Raw genomic sequence first — 25,518 nt, forward strand, 5'->3', positions numbered from 1 at the left:
AAGCATTTTGTTTAAACTCAATAACTACAAAGCTCTTCACATCTGCTTTCTGGGGCTCTGAGAAACTTTTCTGTCTTTCTCTGTCTCCAAAAAGGCCAGTAGAGGCCAATGTAATTAAGCCCCTAAGATATTTACTTTCTTTTACACTGAAGATGGTGCTAATGGATAATAACCTCAGCTAGCTCCTCACATAGAAAGGGGATTCTACTTCCTTCAAAGAGTCCCGGCAGCTATAGAACCTGCTGGGCTTCAGTCAGTGCTGTCAGTTGATTTCTTCTGAAGCAACTGCTTGTATCTTCTGATGCTCTTCTGCTTTATTTGTTTTAAACCACAGGGGAAGTATCTGCCATCAGTTACTGTCTTCAAGTAGCTACTGTGTCTTCCTCTTCTTGTCTCTGGTTTCTCACTCTATCTCCTTATCTCCTTCTCCTCTGGTTTCTAATATTAAACAAGGGCTTCCTCACTCATGAGTAGTGACCCATCTCTGATTTAGCTTTAGAAACTACAGTTCAAAATATAATTACCCATAACTCCCCAAAGAGTTCTTAGACTTAGAACTTCTCAGCCAGGTTCTTTGAAACAATCATAAAAACTATCTCAGAGACACCAATGTCTTGAACCCATCTTTATCCTGTCTCTGAGCTGCCTTCAGCTTCAGTACACTTATTTGAAGAGCTGTCTCAAGTCCTCAGAATTATCTAAAACTACTTTTTGCACATGAGTGCCCCTTTCCTGCCCCTTTTAGCTAACTAAATATTCACATAGAAAAGGGGAACTATATTAAATTAGGAAAGACTTCCCAATAGCTAGGACAATTAAAATGGAAAGGCTTTTCTTGGGAACTTACATTTCCAGTCAAAGGAGCCATACAAAAACTAGATCATTATTTTTCAGGATGCTGTGGAGTGGATTGGAATAGGTTATTAGGAGGTGCAGTCGCTAAAGCTAGAGTTAGGAAGAACTGGGTTATAATCCTTTCTAAGATTAAGTGACTTGTCCAGGGTCACACAGTGTCTTTCTCAGCCTCAATTTTCTCATCTGCACAATAGAACAAATAATAGCACCTACCTTTCAGGATAGTTAGGATACAATGAAATATTTCTAAAGCATTTTGCAAAATTTAAAGCAATGTATAAATATATTATTATGACTATTACTATAGTATCTCTAAGATCCCTTCATAAAATTTATAACAAATTTATTATAACATTATATATATCTAATATACAATATATCTATAATATATATACACAATATATGTAACTATATATAATATAACATTATTATAACATTATAACATTTATTATAACATAAATTATTTTGTAACCCTCTGGAGGTAATGATGGAGGTTCCAAAAGCCGCAGCCTCTGCTTATCTCACTTTTGGACCTGGTCTTTCCTCATCTTCTCATCATCTGTGGACATCAATCTGATGTCTACTAGACTCCTGCTCCTTTCTCTGGGCTGTGTGTTTTACATAGAGACATTAATCCTTAGGACACCTGGCTCAGGTGGTCATTGGCAACCAAAGTTATTTATTTATTTTAACAGGAAAAAAAATCCACCCAAATCATTAGTCCAGGATGTAGGTTTCTTTCAGCTGTTGATCTGTTAAGTCAATATGTACAATGAGCTTTGGGTGGGGTCAGTAACAATGTACTGGGGAAAGAGATGAAATTTTTAACACTTGGGCTAATGGATAAACAGGAGTAGCAATGACCTTTGAACAAAGTAAGTTGTGTGTGTGTGTGTGTGTGTGTGTGTGTGTGTGTGTGTGTGTGTGTGCTCACACATATGCACATGCACATCCCTAGACTCAAGGCTTTGCTAAGTGAACATCTTGAGGTTTTTCTGGCTCTTGTCCCTGTGTAATCCAACATCATAGAAGATTTAGGAATGTGGCAGTCTAGGTAGTCAAGGAGGAGGTTGGAAATCTGACAAGGACACAGATCCTATTACTTTGTAGTTCCTGTTCTGATGCTGCTTTGCTTAGTGAAATAACAGGTTCCCACTTAACACTCCCCTTCTAACAAACAAACAAAAATAAAATATAAATAACAAGGGATAATGTAGGGGAAAGACTTTTAGTTGGAGTCCAAGTATTCCTGAATGGGACTACCCTTTCTCCCCATTTTCACCCCTACCTTCCATGCTACAGTGAAGTTAGAAGCTTTTCTAGAGCTTATCTATCCTCGCTTCCCCTCCTCCCATAACTGTAAATATGAAGTAATTGAGGTCACGGTATGGGATCACTTGCTGGAGATTATAAAGTGAATTAGAGACAGAGACAGCCTGTAACCCAATTCAAGAAACACTTATTAAGCATCTATGTTCAAAGCCCTCTGATAGGCTCTGGGGATAGAAAAGCAAAATAAAACAGTCCCTTCCTCCCAAAGAACTTATATTCTACTGAGGGAGTCCATATGTATTAAATATCCCAAAAGTCTTAGTGCAGTTTTAACCTTTAATAGCTTAAAATTTTGGGGATACCCTATTTATGAATCAAGCTTTAAATTTTTAAGACTTTGAAACATACTGAATACAAATAAGAGCATTGATAATTGAGGGGAAAGTATCATTTGAATTGGGACTTACAACAAGGCAAGGATTTTGAAAGGTGAAAATGAAGAGAGATGGCTTTCTAAACATGGGGAAATAACATGTATGAAGACAAAAAAATATGACAACATCCCATTCAGGAAAGGGCTAATATTCTACCATAGTTATATGATTAATGAAGGAAATTGTATTAGAATATTGTGGGGAAGCATGTTATGGAGTACTTCAATACCAGATATTTCCTTGTTTAGGCAATGGAGAAACACCAATAATTTTTGGGTAAGGGAGACACAATAAACCTTTGGAATGCTATTTGAGTTGCTTTGTAAGACAGAGAAGAGAAAATAGAAACAAGAATGCCAATGAGAAGGACATTACAGTAGTTAAAACCAAGTAAAAAGAGTCCAAATGAAAGTGGTAGGGATGTGAGTAGAAAGGAGATGGAGGAAGGTTTAATAAAACTTAGCAATTGGCTGTGGGAAATGAAGGAGAGAAGACTCTAGGATAGTTCCAAATTTGTGGACCTGAATGACTCTCAAAAGATAGAGGAAAATTCAGATGAGGGATAAGTTTATAGAACTGGAACTGAAAGAGACCTAAGTTGTTATTTATACTAACGTCTCATTTCATAGTGGAGGAAACTGAGATCAGAGAAGTTGAGACTTGTGTAAGATCACATAAGTAGTAAATAATAGCTAGGATTTAAGTCCAGGTCCTCTGACTGTACTTGATCATCTACATAGAAATGATACTTAGCATTTACTAGTGATAATACTTAGTGTCTACATAGAGATAATATTGCAACCCATGGGAATTGTTGAGCTCTCCAAGTGAGTACACGTAGAGAGTGGGAAGAGAAGAGCAGGAAAAGAAGAGGGGAATTATGGGGAATACTCATCCTAAGAGGAAAGAAGATACATAATAATTGAGTTATGGATATTAAAGAATTATCAGACACAGAAAGGGAGAACCAGGAAAAAATAGTGTCTAGGCATAGAGCATCAAAGGAAGGATGAGAGATGAGCAAAGGTTATAAGATCTGGTAATGAAGATCTAATAGCCATCATTGGAACAAGTAGTTTCATTTGATTAATGTGGCTAGAATCTGGGGTTCAAAGAATCAAGAAGAGTTTGGGTGATGAGGAAGTGGGGGGATAAATACAGATAATTCTTTCTATTAGTTTGGTGGCCAAAGGGAAGAGAGAGAAATAATAGCTTGAGGGAATGGCAGACTTAATTTAGTGTTTGTGAAAGATTTAAGAATGTTTGCAGGAAATAGAAAAAATACCAATAGATACGAAAATGAAGAGGGAGAGAGGGAGAGGGAGAGAGGGAGAGGGAGAGGGAGAGAGAGAGAGAGAGAGAGAGAGAGAGAGAGAGAGAGAGAGAGAGAGAGAGAGAATGAGTCAAGTTTCTGGAAGAAATGGAAAGGAATAAAAATAATAATAGATAACATTTATATGGTACTTCAAGATTTGCAGAGTGTTTTATATTATCTCACTTGGTCCTTTGCACAACTCTGGGAGATTGGGGTTATTATCCCTGTTTTATAGATTTTGAAACTAAGATGGACAGAAGTTAAATGACTTGCCCAGGGTCATATAGCTATCAAGTGTCTGAGATGAGATTCAAACTTAAGACTTCCTGACTTCAAATCAACATTCTGACGGAAGTACCCACCTACTTAGAATGCAACTGAGGGCATTGGTAGGGAGCATTGTATTTGATAAAGAGAAAGATAACCCTGTTTATGAGATGGCTAGATGGTGTCATAGTACACAGAGTGGTCAGAAGACTCCTCTTCCTGAGTTCAAATCTGTTCTCAGATTTACCAGCTGTGTGACCCTGGGCAAGTCCCTTAACCCTGTTTGCCTCTGTAACATTTGTACATCTGTAAAATGATCTGGAGCAGGAAATGGCAAACGATGCCAGTATCTTTGCCAAGAAAACTCCAAATGGGATCATAAAGAGTCAGATATGACTGAAAAAATGATTGAATAATAATAAACCATTTATGTTGACTCGGGAATAAAGATGGAGAGGATGAACACAGGTATGTTGAAGTTTTTAGGAAAAGAGTCAAAGAGAAGGAAGTTCATGGTGATTTATCTATTTTCTTAGTAAAGGAAGAAGCAGGAATATTTGCTGAGATGTCGGGATAGGGATGAAGAAAGCATCTGAGGTAATCTATACTCTTCATCCCATGTTTCTTCTTTTGTCCTACTTTGTTCCTTGACAAGGCTCGACTTCTGCTTTGAATTCAATATAAAAATATGGGTGGAGGGTAGCAGAAGGAGTCAGATAGGCCTGAAAAGTAAAAGAGCAAACTCTATTGCAATAGATAAATGAAGCCAATACTTCCATTTGGCAACCAACTGGAAAAAAACCTACAAAACACACATTAATATAACGGAGCTCAATTTTTCCTCTCTTTTCCCATGCTTTGACAGATTTACTTTCAGAAGCCATAGGAGGCTAATGGAATCCCTTAAATTTCCCTGATAACAAATTATCCCCAAGTGCAATAATTAAACATCACCCAGCAAATGACTCCCTTTATGCATAACTCAACCTACCTTATTATAGCTTTTTAAAAACTACACTATTCCCACCCTGCAGTTCGGAACCATGTATTCTGGCCACCTTTTTGTTCCCACTAGAAGTTGCTGATAACTGGCATCCAGGTTTAAATATCTCTAATAAATTTATTTATTTTGCCTTGTGTATTTTTGGGATGCTGCCTTGTGATAATAACTAGCATTTATATAATGCTTTAAAGTTTGTAAAACATTTCATATGTTACCTCATTTCATCCTTACAATTCTATGAAGCATGTGCTACTATTATTCCACTTTATACATAAGAAATTGAGTGACAGAGATTAAATTGATTTGCCTGGTGCTAAATATCCAGTAGGTGAGGAAGAATTGGAACTTGGTCTTCCTGACTCTGAATATTCTATCTATTAGGCTCCCTGACTGTAAATAGAGTATTGGCTTGAGAGTCAAAGGTTCTAGGTTCCAGTCTATTCTAATCATGTCATATAGTCTTAGTGAAGTGTCTTTACTTTTCTGGGTTTCAGTTTCCTGAATGCAGGGTAACCACATAGGTAAAGTCTTGTGTCCAGTGAGATTGTCAAAATCTAATCTCTGGGGGCAAAATGAAGGACTTATATCTGTGTTGTTTTTCTGACATTCAAGGTCTCATGACATAGAAAAGAGGGATGGTATGGACTTAGGAACTTGTCTTAATAACCTTGTACTTTGAAGATAGACTCCCTGTCTGTGGGTAGGTGATTTGGAAGAAAATACTGTATTTTTCTTTCAATACATGACTAGGATATAATTAACCACAGAATATACAGCTGCTGGATATTATCAAGGCAAATCACTCAACAAGATTAAGAAAAAATTGGATATGAATATTAGTCATTCATGTTATAATGTCACACAAATATTGGTATACCCCTCCCCTTCCATGATTAAAAGGAAAAAAAAACCTCAAATAACTAGAGACTGAGGGAATGCCTGTCTAATATAGACTGGCAGAACAAATTGTGGTATATGAATATAACTGAATGCTTTTGCTTAGTTAGAGAGAGTTAGAGAGATACAGATAATCCTTTATAATATGAAACTGATGCAAAGGGCAGTGATAAGAACCAGGGGAACAATTTACACATATACATATATTCATAAGTATATACATAGAATAACATTGTAAAAAAAAAGCAAACTTTGTAAGACTGATTACTGATATGTTTTCAGAAGAATCTATGATCTACTTGACCATGAGGTGATATAGATGTAGAAAGAGACAGATGTATTTGCCTATGGTCACTTAAGTGTATTCAGTTTATTTGACTATGGTATTCATTATAAGGCATTTTTTCTTGGGTGAAATAAGCAATAATGATGCCCCTTCTTTTTTTTTCTCCTCACCCAGAACCTTAGATGCATTTTTTAAAAGGGCCATTGAAACATTTTCAAAAATGCATAGAAGAGAAAAGAAACAACTTCAGAAGGAAACATAGACACACAGGAGAGTTTTGAAGGTAATATGTGCAATTTATTATTATTTTTTACAAAGCAATACCAAGTTTAGAGTCATGGTTTCATATGTCTATAAAGAAATATTTCTTATTAGTATTTCTTTTTATCATCTATATTTATGAAAATATTATTTTGGAGGGTATTTAAGTTCAGAATAAAGATTGCTTTTTATCCTGTTTGCATCAGTTTTGTGCAACTATGTCTAGTATTTTTCAAAGGCAAGAGCTGCAATTCAAAACGTTCTCAAGGGCAAGGGACACTTCTTATTTCTGCATATTCCTCAGCACCTAGCACCACAGTCTGCCCTTAGAGCATAGATGTAGAGCCAGAAGGACTATTAGAGATAATTGAATCCAACTACCTTTTTCTTTTGTTTTTACAAAAGAGTAAACTGAGGCACACAAGCGTTAAATGACTTGACAGAAGTCACACAGGTAGTAAGTGGCAGAGCTTGAAAAACATTTGCTGAATGGTACAGGATTGAATTGAAAACATCCTCATTTGCTTTAGCAACTTACTATGCCTGGTAACTTTTGAACTTGGTTAATCTCTTTTAGAAGGGTAGGTTAGATATTCTTTGTTTTTATGGTTGTTATTTGTTATGATTTGGTCAAGGAATTAGGTGGGAAGGATTCCAGGGGAGATCCTCCCTTTGAGATTGCTCTTAGTTTTTAGAGTTGCAGGTGGTGAAATAAATTAAGTGGTTATTTGGTCTGAATCCTTTTTCATTAGCATTGACTTGAGAGATGGATATAGAAGGAACTAGTGATGAAATGAAATGAAATGGCAATAATAACTCAACAAAAATTCATTTTTTCCTTTCATTCCCTCCCTCCCTACTTTCCTCCCTCACACACTCCCTTCCTTCCTTCCTTTTTCCTTCCTTCCTTTTCCTTCCTTCCTTCTTTTTCCTTTTTTCCTTTTTCTTCTTTGCTTCCTTTTTCCTTCCTTTTTCTTCCTTCCTTCCTCCCTTCCTCCCTCCTTTCCTCTCTCTCTCTCTTCTTCCCTTCTTTGATGGAAAACAAAAGAAGAAAAATAAAGTTTAAAAAATATGCTTCAGTCTACATTTAGAGTGCATCAATTCTCTCTCTAGAAGTGGATAACATTTTTCATCATGGATTATTTAGAATTGCTTTGGATCATTGTCTTGATTAAAGAAGCTAAGTTTTTCATAGTTGAGCATTCCTACAATATTGCTGTTACAATGCAAAATATTCTGATTCTGCACTTTGCATGAGTACATACATATAAGTCTTTCCAGGTTTTTCTGAAATCATTCTGCTTATCATTTTTTATAGCACAATAGTATTCCATCACAATCATATACCACAACTTGTTCCACCTTTCCACAATTGATAAGCATTCCTTCTGTTTCTAATACACTACTATATAAAGATCTGGATTAGTTTTGTTTTACCTTAAAGAGGAAAACTAGGATTAGTAGGTGAAGGATGTAGATGGAGAGATTTAGGTTTGATTATAACAGAAAAATCCTTAGTAATTGGAGTTTCCAAAAAGGAAATGAATTGCTTAGTCAATAGTGATTTCTGCTAGTAGAGAGCTTCAAGTGGAAACTAACTAATCCTTGTCAAGGATTTTATAGAAGAGATTGGATTGTATTAGATCAGAGTTTTTTTTTAAATGTGGATGCAGTATATGAATTAAAAAAAAACACACCAATAACTACATTTTAGCATAATTGACTTTCTTTATACTCTTATCTGTTTTATTTTTACTCATTTATAAACATTCTAAGAAGAGGACCATAGGCTTCACCAATCTGCTAAAGGAGATCCATAACACAAACAAGCTTAAGAAATCCTTTATTAGTTAATAGCAAAGCTTCCTCTCAATGTTGAGATTCTATCATTCTTTGGAAGGATACAGTCTAAAAATGTCTTGCTATCATGGCAATTTCAGACTGACCAGAGATGTTGCAAGAGTTCATCATTTTTTCCTAGACCTTAAGGAAATACCTTTGAAATTTGTGAATTATCTAGCAAGAAAATACAATAAAATCTTTCTAAGCAGATCCTGTCTAGAACATCATTCTTCCTGTGTGCTACTTCAAACCCATAGGTCTTATGTCTCTTCAAATTCTCATTTTTCACCTAAGAAGGCTTTTAAATTTAAAATGTTCTTAGCTGTAATTATGTAATGATCTTAGTCTTATTTTATTTTATTTTATTTTATTTTTTTTTTGGGGGGGCTGAGGCAATTGGGGTTAAGTGACTTGCCCAGGGTCACACAGCTAGGAAGTGTTAAGTGTCTGTAGCTGGATTTGAATTCAGGTCCTCATGACTTCAGGATGGCACTCTATCCACTGCACCATTTAGCTGCCCCATGATCTTAGTCTTTACTGTCACTTTTAGATAAATCTGTTTCTTCCCCTCTAAAATGAAAAGATAGGCCAGATAGGCCCAGAACCTCTTCAGCTTAGATTCTGGTTAGGTGAATTTTCTTAATAAATGTAGAAAGTGTTGCATTATTCCTCTTTTCCCACCCAAGATACTGCTAAGGGGATTTGAGATGCCTGTTTTATCCCATAGACCTCTGTCAGGTTATAGATTTCACAAAATTAATACAAGATCTGGCTGTCTACAGGCATTTAAAATTCTCCCTTTCAGATTTGGGATAATGAATCTAATTGCAGCTAGTTTACATATATATATGTAAGTCTCTCTCTTTCTCTGTGTGTCTCTTTTGTGTGTGTGTGTATGTGTGTGTGTCTGTGTGTCTGTGTGTGTGTGTGTGTGTGTGTGTGTAATGGAGGGGATTCTTTTTTTTTTTTTTTCTACTGGAGCTGATCTTGGAGATGGGAAGTTAAGGTAGCCAGGATAAAAAAGTGTGAGTATGGCCTGGTGAGTCATAGAGATGGCTTCATGAGTCTGGCAGCCAGTAATGAGAACATGGCTCTGGAAGCCAGTTTAGGATGTTTGAGAATAAATACATAGAGATCCCCTTACTGACTGAAAGGACCTGGCTCTAATGCATCCAGGGGAGACTAAACCCTTTAACTGATCCTCTGATGAATAATTTCCCCAACTCTAAATGCATTAAGGGACAAATTCTGCCAGTGCTCGCCGCGCCTTATGTCAGACATGGTTGTAGTTTAAGTGAATGATGTGGGTGCTGGTCTGTCACATCACATGGTTCTGTGAAGCCAAGAAAACAGGAGATTTAGCCTACAAGGTTTTATTTTTTAATTTTTATTGGAGCTGTAATCATATTTAAAGCAGAATGTTCCAGTTCTCTTTCCCTTTCCCCCTCCCTGTCTTTTATGCAATTTCTTTATTGATAACCTTGCTCCCCCTATCCATGGAATGGGTTTATGTTTTAAAAATCTAACAAACATTTATTAAGTGTCTACTATGGAGAGATAATATGATGCAGATGCAAAGTCAAGAAACTCTGGCATTTTACTATTTATGTGACTCTGGACCAGATGTTTTGACTCTCTGATTCTTTGTTTTCTCAGATAAAAAATGGGGATAAAGCTGTTGGACTTCACTCACATGCCTTTTGGGGATCTAAAGTAAAATAAAGTACATAAAGTACTTTGGAAAATAGAGTATTAAATAATGAAGATATTACTATAATTTTATTATGTTGTACAGAGTACCAGAATAAGCATAGGGATAGATAAAAAGAAGAAATCAGAATAGTATTTGCTTGCAATGAGCTTATAAGGAGAGGTAGTTAGGTGGCACAAGAGATAGGAACACTGGGCCTTGGGTCAGAAGACTTGACCTCAGACCCTAACTCAAATATGATTTCAGACACTAACAGTGTGACCCTTAATCTATCTGCCTCAGTTTCTTCAATTGTAAAATAAGGATCATAATAGCGTCTACTTAATAGGAAGGTCAAATGAGACACTTTAGAGGCAGTTTGGGGTACAGTGGATTTCAAATCTGACTTCAGTCACTCATTATCTGTGTGATTCCAGGTAAGTCTGTTTGTCTCAGTTACCTCAACTGTAAATGGGGGATAATGATAGCACCCCTGTTAAATTTGTTACAAGCATCAAAAAATATATTTGTAAAAGTTCTTAGCACCATGCCTGGAGCATATCAGTGCTATAGAAGTGCTTATTTTTTCCCTTTTCTCTCCCCATCCCTTACCCTTATAAACTTATAGGGGAGCTAAGCCATGTATATAAATATCTGTAATATAAATTACCCCTTAGGTGTCATGGAGTGATCAATATAAAGTGGCAGGAGAAAAATGAGGTTGGAAATATTTTCAAAATATAGACAAATATAGTTTTCAACAGTCACCCTTGTAAAACCTTGTGTTCCAATTTTTTCTCCCTCCCTTGTCCTCACTCCCATCCTTAGACAACAAATAATCTAATATATTCTAAACATGTGCAATTCTTCTAAACACATTTCCACAATTATGCTGCACAAGAAAAATCAAATCAAAAATGAAAAAAAAAGATAAAACAAATAGCAATAAACGAAAAGGGTGAAAATATTATGTTGTAATCTAAATTCAGTCTTCATAGTCTTCTTTCTGGATGCAGATAGCTCTCTCTATCACAGGTCTTGGAATTGGCTGGAATCACCTCATTGTTGATCAATCAGAATTGATGTATAATCTTGCTGTTGCTGTGTACAATGTTTTCTTGATTCTACTCATTTCACTTAGCATCAATTCATGTAAATCTCTCTAGGCCTTTATGAAATCATCCTGCTGATAATTTCTTATAAAACAATAATATTCCATAATATTCATATGCCATTAGCTATTCCCTCAGTTCCTTGCCATACAAAAAGGGCTGCTACAAACAGTTTTGCACATGTGGGTCCTTTTATCTTTTTTATGATCTCTTTTGGATATAGGCCCAATGAAGACTCTGCTGGATTAAAGGATATACACAGTTTGATAACTCTTTAGACATAGTTCCACATTGCTTTCCAGAATGGTTGGATCGATTCACAACTCTACCAACAATGTATTAGTGTCCCAGTTGGGAAAGATAATTTTTAGAAGTTAGGTAAGGGTTGGAGGAAGGTTCCACTGAAGAAGTGGAACTTGAGGCAGTCTTTAAAGGAAAATCCCTTTAGCCTTTTTTTCCTAATGTTCTCCATCATATTGTAGTAAGCCATTCTAGGCTAGATATCTCAGTGGGTATAAAGATAGACTTGAAGTCAGGAATACCCCACTTTAAATTCTATTTCAAATACTTTCTAGCTATATGACTCTTAGTTAATTACTTAATGTCTTTCATCCTCAGTAATCTTACCTATGATGTAGAGATAGTAATAATGGCACCTATTTCCCAAAAGTTATTGTGAAGGTTAAATGAGAAAATACTTATAAAGTACTTTGTAAAAATATTTTATGAATTCAAGTTATTACATTTTGTGACTATAGAGGAATGGTTGAAAACAGGGAGATCTTGCTCATCAGGTCTTTAGATGATACAAAAGTATAAAGGATAGGCCTCATTCTGGGTGATTACTAAGATTTAAGAAGATTTGGAAGGCTGGAGCAAAAGGTTGGAAATATTAAATAAGGAGCATTGAATAGGAAAGGCCCACTGTGGGTTAAAAATCAGTCACACAAAGGACAAAATTGGGAAACCCAACCTTGATAATAAGTTTAGGAAGAAGATGTGGGTGGGAAATTTGACCACAAACTTAGTGTGGCCCAACAGCATCATATGACTGCTAAAAAAAAAAAAAAAGCTCCAAAAAGTATTGCCCCACCCTCCCCAACATCAGATACAAGTGTGAGCTGCATTCTTAAAACCATATCATTTAGAACTACATGACTTCCACTTATCTTTCCAATCTTATTACATTTAACAGCCAGGACTACTCTTACTGTTACATATGTATTACTAAAATCACTAAGGTATGCAAAATCCTGCAATCATAGAACTTCTGGGAAAAATGGGCTTAGGGACACAACACTAAGAAACTTCACTGGGGACACATTGAAAGAAAAGATAAGAATCTAATAAAAATGTTAGCATAGTTTCATACAGATCAAATTGTTAAGAAATCAATAAATGCAATAATAAATTCTGTTGTCTTGGACTGCTACTCAGTCTATGCTGGAGCTCCCAATTAGGTGGGGCTGATGAAGTTTTATGGATGCTAGACAAGCCAAAACTTCTCCTGACAGGGAGAAGACTTAGAGAGAACATGATTGCTAATTGTGAAAGTCTGAAGGATTGTCAGGCCAAAATTTATTCTGAATGATTCCATTGAGGTAGAACTAGTTCTTGAACAGAGAAGGGAAGTAACAAGGAAACAGATTTTGGCTTAATATAAGGAGGAACTTTCCAACATCAGAGCATAATAACAATGAAACAAATCATCAAAGACCTGCTTCTCTTTCTTCTTTCTCCTTTGCTTCACTGGAAGTGTTTAAAGAGATGTTAGAGAGTTACCCTTCAGAGAAACTTCAGAGGAGATTTCTGTAGTGAGTATGAGATTGGACAAGATGGCAGCTCTAGGCTCCTTCTAACTCAGAGGATATGGGTCTATAACGGTAGATGAGTTTTCAGAAAATTTTGGTCTTCAATTTTGAATTGAAGTTTAAACTATATTCAGTCATTTTAACAGCTTAATATTGTTATGTCATATGTGCTGTATCACCAATCACTTAGGCATTTATTGAGAATCAGGGGAAAAAGCAGAAAGCTGAATCTGCCAACCAACAAATATTTATAGAATACTTGTGCTATTGGAGAATATGTAGAAGTATAAGTTTCTGTCCTTGCCCCCTGTGATACTGGGGAATGAGATATACATACATACATGCATGCATACACATACAGGGAATTTAATTAGACGGTATATGCTAAGTACTGATTTAGTATAAAGAGATAGCTCAACATTAATAGCCAAAAATAGATCTTACCCAATTGCCTCATTTTTATATTTGAGAAAACTGAGGTTCAAGGTGGGAAAATCACTAGGATCACACAAGGCATTCATTGCAAAGTAGAATCAGGACTCCAGAGTCCTTCCTTGACTAGTATTTTTCTCTCTTTTTGTTTTAAAAAATAAAGCAGTGTTTCCTTATAAAGTATATATTTCTCCTACTTTTTCATATTTTTCAACTACCATCTCTCTCTTAGATGCCTTAATTAAAGACATATGAATCAGGAGAAAATCTCATTATCTGACAAAAACTACTGGGAAAATTAGAGAACCATTTGACAGAAATGAGGAAAACAATATCTTACACCATATACCATAAGGCTCTAATTAGGTATATGATTTAGATATAGATGACATCATAAACAAATCAGATTTTAAAAAAAAGAGATTACTTTTCATGTCTATAGCTAGCGGAAAAATTCATGACCAAATAAGAATTGAAAGGATCACAGAAGATAAAATGAACATTTTTTATTGCATAAAGTTTAAAAGAAGGTTGTATTTAAATAAAACCAATGCAGCTAGGATTAGAAGGGAAAGATAACTGGGGTAGAGAATCTTTGCAACAAGTTTCTCTGATAAGATTTTCATTTCCAAGTTCCATTAACTTCTTTGTTTACTTCTTTACTCCTATGTATCATGGAGTTAATAAGAGAATAATTTAAGCTTATAAAGCTAAGCATCATTTCCTATTTAATAAGTGATCAAAGGATATTAAGAAAATTTTTAAAGGAAAAAAATCTAAGCTAGCACTAACCATTTGAAAAACAAGTGTTTTAAACCACGAATAATTAGAGTAATTCATATCAAAGCAACTTTGAGGTTCCACATCTTATGTTTCCTTAGACAAAATTGATAAAAAATGAAAATGATAAATGTTGTAAAGGGGATGGGAAAACAGATACATTAATATGCTGTGGTTGGGCTGTGGATCCTGAAAACAATTTAGCACTATGCTCCCAAACTTACTGAACTAGACATACCCTTTGAATTAACCAGTATTAAGTCTGTATCCCAAAAAGATCAAATAAAGAAGTATAAAATATTTGTAGAAATTCTTTTTGTGGTGGTAAAAATCTGGAAACTGAGTGATAGCCATCAATTGGGAAGTATGGCATATGAATATCATAGAATTCTATTGTATTGTAAGAAATTGAGAGGATAGTTTTTGAGAAATCTGAAATCTTATATGAACTGATGTGAGCAGAAATGAGAAGAAATGGAGAATAATTTGTTAAATAACATTTTAAAAACAATTTTGAAAGACTTAAGAACTCTGATCAAAACAATAATCAACTGTGATTCTGGAGGACATGTAATAAAATGTAACCTATATCTTGGCAGAGATGAAGTAGGCTCAAGAGGAAGATTTAGACGTATAATTTTTAGATAATATAGGAATTAATTTTGTTTGATTATTCATATTTATTATACATTCCATCTACTTCCTCATACCCCCAATGTGGAGGAGGTAAAAAGGGAGAGAAAATAAATACATCTTAATTTAAAAATATATATTTTCAAAAAGAAGTACATATTGAATATATACCCAGACATATAGAATTGTGAGAGGGGAGACTGGGCAATGACCAGAAAGTCTTTGTTTGAAAATATTGATTTTAGGATATGTGTCCTGAGAGAGGGATCCAAAGAGTGGCAGAACTTCAACAGCAATTGATCCTTAACATGCCCCCACATAGCCCTCTAATATAGAGGCAACTGGGTGGTACAGTGGCTAGAGAGAGAACTTGGAGCCAGGAAGACTTGAGTTCAAAGTTTCCCTCAGATATTTGCTAGCTGTGCAAATCTAGGGAAGTCACATGATCGCTCCTGTTCATCTGTAATATGACATTAATAATAACACTTAGGGTATTGTGAAAATGCAATGCAATATTTGAAAATCACATTGCATACTCTAAAATGCTTTAGAAATGCTATTAATTTAATAACTCACTTTATTTTTAATGTTACCCAGTTTACTTTTCTGATGTTCATACAAAATTGGAAAGGATTCGATGGGGCCAAGTCTTGGGCTTATTCCATTTTAGAGTTTTGAGTAGGCTGCTTTTGTTTTTTTCCCTTCTACCCAGTTGGGAGTAGTTTTAAAGGAGGAGAGAAGGAAAAGAAACATGAAAACATATTGTTATGGAGGTTATAAAGAAATATTAGATTCCCTGTTGATATTGACAATGTTAATAACTAATATTATTATGAGTATGTGATTGTTATGATCATATCACAATATTGTAATAATTAATTAATAAATAATTATATTCTGATTCCCTGGGAGAATTTTGGATTCATTTTTCCAATTATTCTTCTTTCCCAAATAATAGCAATACTGTTTACTAGAAGAGTAGTTTCTACATTAGTTAAAAAACAGTAACTTCAGATATACCAAAAAATGTTTTGGAGAGCCATAGATCATAAAATCATTATGGATATGGTTACAGGACCCCCCAAGTAATGGGATTGTTGCATTAGGCAATATGCTTTTGGAAAGAATGCTGGGACACTCCCTATTCTTTTAACAAAGTTCTAGGTGGAAATTCAAACTTCTTTAGTGACTGCGAACCAATATCAATTGATAGGGACATACATTTAAATATTCTTATAAAACTGGAAACAGTTTCTCTGGGCTGTAGTTATCAGAAAAGAAATGCATTGGAAAAGAGGCTTAATAAAACATTATTAATCTAGTCAGAACTTTGTTTTGAGTTTATCAGTACTGATGGGTTCTCCAAAGGAAAACTTCTCAGATTAAAACTATTCTCTGAATATTTCTTTCTCAAATTATTTAACACTTCCAAAGGGAAAAAAGAATGCTTGTTCTTCAAAAATAGAGCAGAGAAATGTGTTGTGCATATGTCATACATACACAAGTGTGTGTTCATGTAAACCAAATATAACATTGAAGTTTCCTTGTATTTGTACTGAGGATCTGTTGATACTTAAAAATTCTGATGTGCAATAAACTCCTTGTCATCTTCAAAGAGTTGATAGGAGAAAATGTTCCAATAGTTTTCACACAAACACACAGTGTTTTATTATTATAAAGAGCTTTGATGTTGATTATCATATTTGAGCCTTTCAATAGTTTTGTGGGCATAGTGTTTGTTACTTCTCCCATTTTAAATATGAAGAAATCAAAGCCTCAAATAGTGGTGGGGTCAAAATTCACATGAATATTTTCTGACTACTAGTTCCGGGGATCATTCCACTTCACTACATTGCTTCTTGTGGGTGATAATAATAATTTAATTCTTCTTGGGATCCAGCAACTTTGACCTAAGACCTTCCCTGTCCCAACCAAACTATCAAAATTATTGAAAAAAAGAGTAGAAAGGGGATGTTGAAATGTTTGGCTATGTTGGTGGTGGTAGGGAAAGGAGATACTGGGCATGTAGAGAAAGGAGAAAAGTTAGTTGATGATAGACAATATTTGACTAACGGATATTTGTTACACCTTCATAAATTTAGTGGTACCACTGTTCTTGATCTTGAAAGTATATGTAGAAATGTATATTAAATCATTAAACCTTAGAGGGGAAATTAGAGGTCATACAGAATGTTACTGGTAGAGTATTTCTGGTTAGGATTGCCAACCATATTCATTCATATAGAACCACGTTTAGATGTGAGAAAATACTAACTAATGGTTTTCTTGTCTCCTAAATGACAATGCTTTACTGAGTATAAATGAAGCCTGTCAATGATGGCAGAGTCAAATGATGGCAGCCTTGAGTATTTGCTGAGTTATTTCTACATCTGTTAGCTGGTTTGTGAAGTGAAATAGGAAAGTGACGCATCTTGTCACTTTCCATCTGTTCTTATTTCCCCCTTCCCCTCAGGTATTTTTGGAAGAACAGTTAATGTGGTGACCTTTTAAAAATATGTATGTATTAAATCTTCCATGTCACCAAAAGCATGTCTCATAGCTGCATCTAAATCTGGATTTTAGAAATGGGAAAAATGTTCTTTCTTGGCATATTTTCCCCCAATAAAAAAAGTTCAGGCTTCCATGGAGAAACTAGCAATTACTTTTCTGGATCTCTATTCACCAAAATCTAAGCAATTTTGTCCAGTAGAAGGGATATGAAATTTTGGAGTTAGAAGTCCTGGGATTTCTAAAGTCTCTTCCAGTCTTGACATCCTAGGATTCCAGAGAGAAAATCAATACAGGGTAAGTGCAGCTTTGCCTCAAAGAACCAACTTATATTGGATGGGTGCTCAGAGGGACATGCTTCTTCTCCAAGCAAGTAGTATCCTTGCACCTATTTCACCAGCCCCCAGAAGCATTTGAAATGCTTACTCTTGGGCTGCCTCCCTCAAGATGTCATTGCATGGATGATCTTTAATTTGATCCTGCCTCCCTCTTCTTTAGCATCCTTACCCCAAAATCTTGTTAGGGTAAGGGCAAGATTCTCTGGGGGATGGAAAAATTCCTCTGCACTCACGGTCAAATTGTCCTTTGTTAATCTTCCATTCACTCCTATTGAATTTGTCCCGGCATAATTATGGCTATCTATTGCTCTATGTAATTCTATATAATATTTTTGTTTTTCCTTCTTGAAGAGTTTTTTCCAAGGTTTGGCAAATCACATCAAACTAAACCTTTTGTAGGTAGAAAAGTCCATCACAATCATTGTGAACTTATTGTTTCTAAGATAACTATTTTTCCAAACCCTTAATCTCTCATCCTTACTCTAGCTGATGGGTATAGGCATATTGCTTAAATGCCATGTTTATTTAGTTTCTTTATTGGTCATGTGGCCAGAGGGAATAGAGTTGACAGTTGGCTGCTATGACCTGAAGTTGAACATTATTAATGGGAAAATTCTTTTTGTTCTTCCAAGAGTGCAGAACCTAGGAATCCCTGTATCCTATTTCTGCTGGCTCAGGTTCCTGAAGATTTATTTCTAAACACACAAAGCCAGTTATAAAAGAAAGATGATTGCACAGCATAAACAAGAGCTTAGATACAAACTCGGGGTTTCTAGGGATGTTTTGGTGGGGCTAGCATGTGCCTAGGAACCAAAACATGCAAAGGAATCACCCATAGAATTAAGGTCTTCCTGATAATGAAATTTATTCAAGACCTCCAAAGTAGGTGCCCCTTGGGGAGGGAGACATGAATAAAGTGTTCTGTCTTTTGGAATTTGTGGGAACTTTGAATAATTGCTTTGAGGGGTCAAATATCTACTTTAAAAAGCTGGGATCCTTTCTCCAAGAACAAAAGGGTGCAATGGATGAGATAACTGCAAATGATGTTTTTGCTTACTTCAGTGGAAATGAATAAATGCTGGCTTTAGCCTTGGAGGGGGAAGAAAGCTGGACTTGGTGAGAGTCAAATCTGAGATGAAATCCTGCCTCTGATGTTTAATAACCATGTGACTCTGGGCAAGTCACTCAACCTTATATATAAATACAATAACATATATTTAGGGCTACATGGTTAATAGAAATGAAATAAATACTTAGGATAAGGAAGTTACAAGAGAGACTGTGAAGAATGCAGCACTTTGAGTCTTTGAGGATGAAAAGAATTCTATACAGTGGTGGGGAGGAAGTATATTGTAGGCATGGGAGAACAACCAGGGTAAAGACCTAGAAATGAGAGAATATTTTATGTGAGGAACAGAGAGAAGGCCACTTTGGTTGGATCACAGATGCAGGAAGAGAAATAATTTGATGCTAGAGACAATAGAGAGTCATTGGAGTTTCTTGAGCAGTGCAGCAACATAGTCAGACCTATGCCCAAGGAACATCACTTTTGCAGCAGTGAGGATGATGGATGAGAGTAAGAAAAGGCTTGAGGCAAGAAGATCAATGGGAAGGCCATTCTGGTAATACAAAGGAGAGGTGATGAGGGACTGAATTTAGGTGTGTCTGTGTGAAGTGTGGAAAGGAGACAAATGAGAGAGATATTGTAAAGATAGAAATGGTAAGATATGGCAATAGCTTGGATTTGTGGGATTGAGGGCAACTGAGGATTTCAAAGCCAAAGTTGTAAATATGGGAGTCTTAAAGAATAAAGAATTTTGTTTTGGACATGTTGATCTTGAGATGGTCATGAGATCTCTAGGAATGGCTATATAGATCTGGTCTGTTGCCTGCACGGTAATGAAAATTAAATCCAAAGTAGCTGATAAGATCAAGTGAGAAAGCATAGGGATAAAAGAGAGCCTGGAACAAAATCTTTGGATATTCCTATATTTAGGAGGTTTATATGAATGATAAACCAGCAAAGGAAACTGAGAAAATGGATGGTTAGACAGGAAAAATTGAATGAGGTTTGTAGCAGGTAAGGCAAAGCTGTTACCTGTCATTCCCCCAAAACTTTCCCTCTCCCTTAGGCAGATGATTATATCTATATTATTTTCAGTTCTTCCTTTTTAACTTTCACATCTTCCTGGTCACTGTGAGTTTGCTTCTAGATAAAGCCCTATAGGATTGGAACTATGAGATTTAGACTTGTCCCAATACCTCAGAAAAGAATCAGAACTTTCCTATGTTCATTCTTAGGCCAAAGGTCTAGTATGTAAGTGTTTTAAGGTTCCTTATCTTTTTGCCTGCTTGAGGAGCAGCTAAATCACATGCTAATGGTCATTGAATTGGAAATATGATTATGTGATTATTAATCAAATGTATTTTCTTCAGATTGAAGAAACAACTGAGGTAGTCCATTGGGAGCCATTTCCTGTTAAGGCAATTAGAAAAGAATATGAAATTCTTACTTAGAGGGGAGGATTGACTTTATGTAAGTCTCCTAGGGATGCAAGTGGAGGGTAGTCTTTTTTATTTTTTTAAGATCAGAATCTTCTATTTCCTACAGAGACCTTAATTAATTTTCTGTGCAGTGAGCTGTGTGCTTCATTGCAACGTAGAATACCGATCAGATTTTTGATGTCTGGCCAGGCTGAGCAGTCGCTCTAAATCAACATCTACCCTGATGTTCTGTAGACTGACACGCTGACAGTCCAAGTGTAGCCAGTAAATCTCTTTTCCATTAGTTGCAAATTGTACAATTGTATACTAGGGTAATTACCCTGTGATTCTCACACTATAACTCTTATTAGGGAATTTGGAAGCAGTGGTTAAACCTGGGAGAACAGTTTTAAGTACAGAGTAAATTCTGGATGTTAAATGAAAGGACATCCAAGTCCATATTTAACTCCATTCAACCCTGCTATAAACACAGGAATTTAGACTCTGGAGTGCTATTAGCTAATAATATGAATTTATGGAGTACTTCTGTCAATCTTCTAACTTAATAAATACATACATGCCTTATTTTTATCTTACAGATGAAGAGATTGAGGACCAAAGAATAAAATGATTTGTATATGATTAATTTCAAGTCCTTTCCATGGAAGAATCAGAAAAAGATCTGATTTCAAACCTCTTCTTTGTACAGAGTAAAAATCTCAATTTTTGCAAATTATCTGTAGTTCCTCTGAGGAGTAATGTGCTAAGCTGAGAGGGATAAATTATAACTCTTGTAGTCTGTGCTGCAAAATTCAACAATTAATTACATGCTATCTGGTATTATTAAATTGTTTCATGTGTATCTGGTTCCTCTCCCTAACTAAATTCCAAGTTTTTTAATAGCAACAACTATCTCTTTTATATTTCAGTGTCTCTCAAAGCACTTAGAATGAATTTAAACACATAACAGATACGCAGTAAATATTAGCTGATTGATTGATAAATCATGGTAAGTTTCTATGAGGTATTGTGACCAGGAATAAAAGTGATTGAGTAAAAGTGATTGATCAGCTCTAACCTAGACACATATAAAGTAAGAGAATATGTAGTGGAAGAATCTAAGCCATATTGATTAAGTTTTGATTTCAGTTGAAGTTAACAAGAATTTATTTGGTACCTATATATGTCAGAAAGAAGGCTCTGTTGGTAAGCTCACATTCTGTCGGGTTCTTTGAATTCTCAGCTTTGAGGCAGTAAAGGAATCTAGGTGTCATTCTAATTAGGATTCATTTTCTTATATTTTTATTATTAAATCCAGATTCTTCTCCATGGGTTGCCCAGGGTCTCTATTAAAACTCAGCATTGATTCAACAAACAACAGTTGTGCCAGAAGAGTCTGCTTAAAAAATATGTATACACAAGAGATAGATGATAAGAATGCCATTGATATAATATACCTGAATTTCTCCAAGACACACAAAACACAAGCTTCTTGTGAAAGTTTTGGAAGAAAAAAGATACAGCGATATTGGGCTAGATGGTAAAGACAGTCTAGTAGATTCAGATCTGTTTAAATCTCTAGACCTAAAGAATGAACTGACATCAACTTGAAGTTATCCCCTCTTGCCTGAATTATTGCAATAGCATTATTATTGGACTCTCTGACTTTAACACCTTCCCATTCCAGTTCACCTTCCATATAGCTACCAAGGAGATTTTCACTTCTTTTCCCCCAATAAACTCTAATGGCTCCATGTCACCTCAACTTTTCTCATTAGAATTTAAAAGTCTTCCTAGCTTGTCTCCTTTCTACCTTTTCATTATTTTTTTATGAATTACTTCCTTCTATAATCTGAGCATATTGACTTACTTGTTGTTCTTCACAAAGGACACACCACCTTCTATCTCTATGCCTTTGCTTTGGTTGTACCACATGCCTGGAATGTTCTCTCTCTCAAGCTCTATCTTGTTGAATCAGTTATTTCTTTGAAGACTCAACTCAAAAACTTCTGCCTGCAGAAGAGATTTCTTTTTTCTTTCTTTTTAATGCTTCTATCTGTTTCCAGACAAAATCAGTTTCTTTTCTGTGTATGGATAGAATTTTCCATCATTAGTCCTTTAGAACAGTCATAGATCATTGTACTTCTGAGAATAGTAAATTCATTTATAGCTGGTCATCCCAGAACATTGTTGTTATTTTGTATACAGTACATTTCACTTTGCTTGAACTCATGGAGGCCTTTCCAGATTTTTTTCTGAGAGCATCCTGCTCATCATTTACCATAGAACAATAATATTCCATCACAAACACATACCATAAATTTATTCAGCCATTTCCCAGTTAATTGGCATCCCTTTAATTCTCTTTTTTTGTGTCCTGAGAATAGAGTTGCTATAAATATTTTTGTACATTTGGTCCTTTTCCTTTTTTAAAAATATTTTTTGATATTCATGCCTAGTAGTGGTATTGCTGGGTCAAAGGAGATGTATGAATTTATAATCTTTGGGGTATAAATCATATCTTTTGATCATTTATCAATAGGAGAATTTTCTTGATCACTCCATCTGCTACTGTTTCCCTCTCTAAGACTACCTTCAGTTTGCTCTGTATTTCTCTTTATGTACTAAATTATTTATTTGTAATATCCTCCAAATGAATATTAGTTCTTTGAAGGCAGGAGCTATTCCATTTTTTAACTTTTATCTTCAATACCCACCACAATATTTGGCCCTTTATAAATTCTTAATGCTTATCAATTGATTAAGCAATGTCTCTATTGGAATGTTATAAATTTCTGTCCTTGTAATAAATACCACCTCATAATAAATAAACCTCTGTCCTGTAAAATGTTTCCTATCAATAACTAGCTGTGAAGATATATTTAGCATGCTTGTCAAATTTGTTGATGATGCAATGTGGGAATGGAGAGTTAATACATCATAGGGGAGAAAAGGATACAAAGGCATTTTGACAGGTTGGAATGATAAGCCAAATCTAATGAGATGAAGCTTAATAGCAATGTATATAAAGTCTTCCATTAAAGTCCTCCACAAATCTCTTGTGTCATGGTGGTGATGTCTGCTAGTACAGAACAGCTTGACAGATCTTATCAAGATGAAACAGCTTAGGTTTGCAGTAAGTATTGGCTATTGAATGTCCCTTAAATAAGCCAATCTTAAAATTTGAAGAGATTCCTTATCAGGTTGACTGAAGGATAATGCATTTTTTTGGACAGAGCAATGCTTGAAAACTACTTACTCAGATATAGAGGTTAGGAGATGCAGTCCCATAATGATGCCATTACAGATAGTGGATTTCTCGAACAATACTTCAAAATATCAATAACTCAAATATAAAAGGGGATGTAAATGACAAAACTAACACAACAAAACCAAATCAGAACCAAAACAACAGCCAAAATACTTGGGCTTGGAGTGGACTGAAGGCTCAGAGTAGGAGGCCACAATGGCACAAGGCAGCCAAAAAAGCTTTTGAGAGCTTGGGATTCCTAATATCAGCCTTTCCCAGAATAAGAATTAAGACAGTTTCACTGGACTCTTTTTGGTCAAAACAAAACTGTAGCATTCAAGTCTAGCTGCTACATTTTAATAAAGAACATTGAGGAGATAGTTGGATTGTGTTCTGAAGAGCATGTCAAAGATAAAGAGGGAACTTGCAACTTTTTGTCAGATGAGGATCAGTTAGAGGAAGTGGGAATGTTTAGCCAGGAAAAGAGGTTTTTGAGGGACACAAACTTATTTCTAGGGTATGAAGAGTTATCAAGTGTGAAAGGTTTTTATAACATAGTCCCAGAGAGTAGAATCATGACTAATTAGGTAGAATTTGCATAAAGGAAGATTTTGGCTCAATATAAGGAAGAATTTAGCAATTAGAGCTATTTAGAAGTGAAATGGGTTTTCTTGGAGGAAGTGAGTCTCTTATTCTTAAAGGTTATTCAAGCGGAGGCTAGATGACTTCTTGTTGGACATATATAGAAATAATTTTTGTTCCAGGATGAATTAGACTAGGTGGCTGCTGAATTTCCTTCCAGCTCTAGTTGTATGCTTCTATACATTATTACATGGGCCTATCACTATAAGTGAACTGATGTCACTGTCCTACCAACTTTTCTTGTACTCTCCCATTTTATTATTTTGTTTGTGCTCTTTCCACTGAATGACTTCTACCATGTGCCTCTATTTCTTACCCTACAGACTTATTCAAAACATTTCCCCATTATATGCTTTCTTCTCTCATCAGGCTAGTCTTCCTTCTTTTCACTAAAAATACCACATCACATCCTTGTTACTTCAGGACCTTTGCTCATATTGTTCCATTCTGACTAAAATTCCCTCTTTAATCTTTTGGAAACAGTACTTAGCACAATGCTTGCACATAGTAGGTACTATATAAATAATTAAGCTAGAAATCCTACAAGAGCCAACTGAAACCCCACATCCTCCATGAAGCCTAACTTCCCTGATCTATCTTTGCCTTTTCTGAACTTCTAATACTTGATCTATACCCCACAGTTCCACATTTCATTATCAACTGTCTTCTGTTTAAGTTGTTTCATGTGTGTGAATTGTTTGTTCAACAAGGTTGTAAACTGTGTAGGGATTACATCTTCTCTTTCTTTTGCATCTTGTAGTATATAAGTGCCAAATATATTTGCAATGCTTAGTTTTGTCTAAGAGTCTGAATGTCTTGACACAGTGCCTCATCTGTCACCCATTAATAAAAGCTGTGGATGAGCAAGGCCTTGGGTTAATGTGGCATAGAGAAGTGACTTTAAGAAGTGCACAAATTCTTGTTTCCCATGATTTTAGAGGGCCATGCCTCTCCTTATTTAATAGTGAAACTCTTTTTTTTAAGTGATAGTAAGCTTTTCCATGACCCTTTCCTGAATTCTCTTTGTGCTGATGGCATGGTGCATTGACCTTTGGAACCTCCTTCCTGTTTTGCTGGCTAATTGCAAACCAGACAAAGAAGCTTGTATTTCTTGAATCTTATACATCAGAAGTTAAAAAGGTAGCACAGTCCTGTGGTAACCGTGGCAACCTCAATAGGCCAGAATGACCTAGCATGAACTTGAGCTCCTTGAGAAATATGTCTGTTTCTGACAGTTGGAGGAGGAGGAAGGAAGTGATTATCTGTTAGGTAGAGTGCAGTCATTTCACTTATTGGCCTCAGTTTTCATTATAAAATGAAAGGGTTAGACTTGGCTATCTTTAAATTTCTTCCCAGCTCTGACATCACTTTGAGTTTTGATGTCTCATAAAATGAGAGAGAAACTA

The 25,518-nt window shown here is 35.5% G+C and overlaps 1 long non-coding RNA gene across 4 annotated transcripts in view; it reads left to right on the forward strand.

Moving 5' to 3' along the window:
* Window positions 1-25,518, forward strand: part of LOC127551582 (uncharacterized) — a 44,477-nt gene that overhangs the window by 18,538 nt on the left and 421 nt on the right. For 2 of the 4 annotated variants that reach the window (XR_007951130.1, XR_007951131.1), the window contains exons 2-3: window positions 4,680-4,740; window positions 6,504-6,612. This is a non-coding gene — a long non-coding RNA (uncharacterized LOC127551582). Of the gene's footprint in view, window positions 1-3,952; window positions 4,741-6,503; window positions 6,613-21,149; window positions 21,230-25,518 lie in introns of those variants that run through there. The other 2 variants (XR_007951129.1, XR_007951128.1) reach the window with 2 other exon arrangements.

This window comes from Antechinus flavipes, chromosome 2 (assembly GCF_016432865.1).
Source record: "Antechinus flavipes isolate AdamAnt ecotype Samford, QLD, Australia chromosome 2, AdamAnt_v2, whole genome shotgun sequence".
Taxonomy (NCBI): Eukaryota; Metazoa; Chordata; class Mammalia; order Dasyuromorphia; family Dasyuridae; genus Antechinus; species Antechinus flavipes.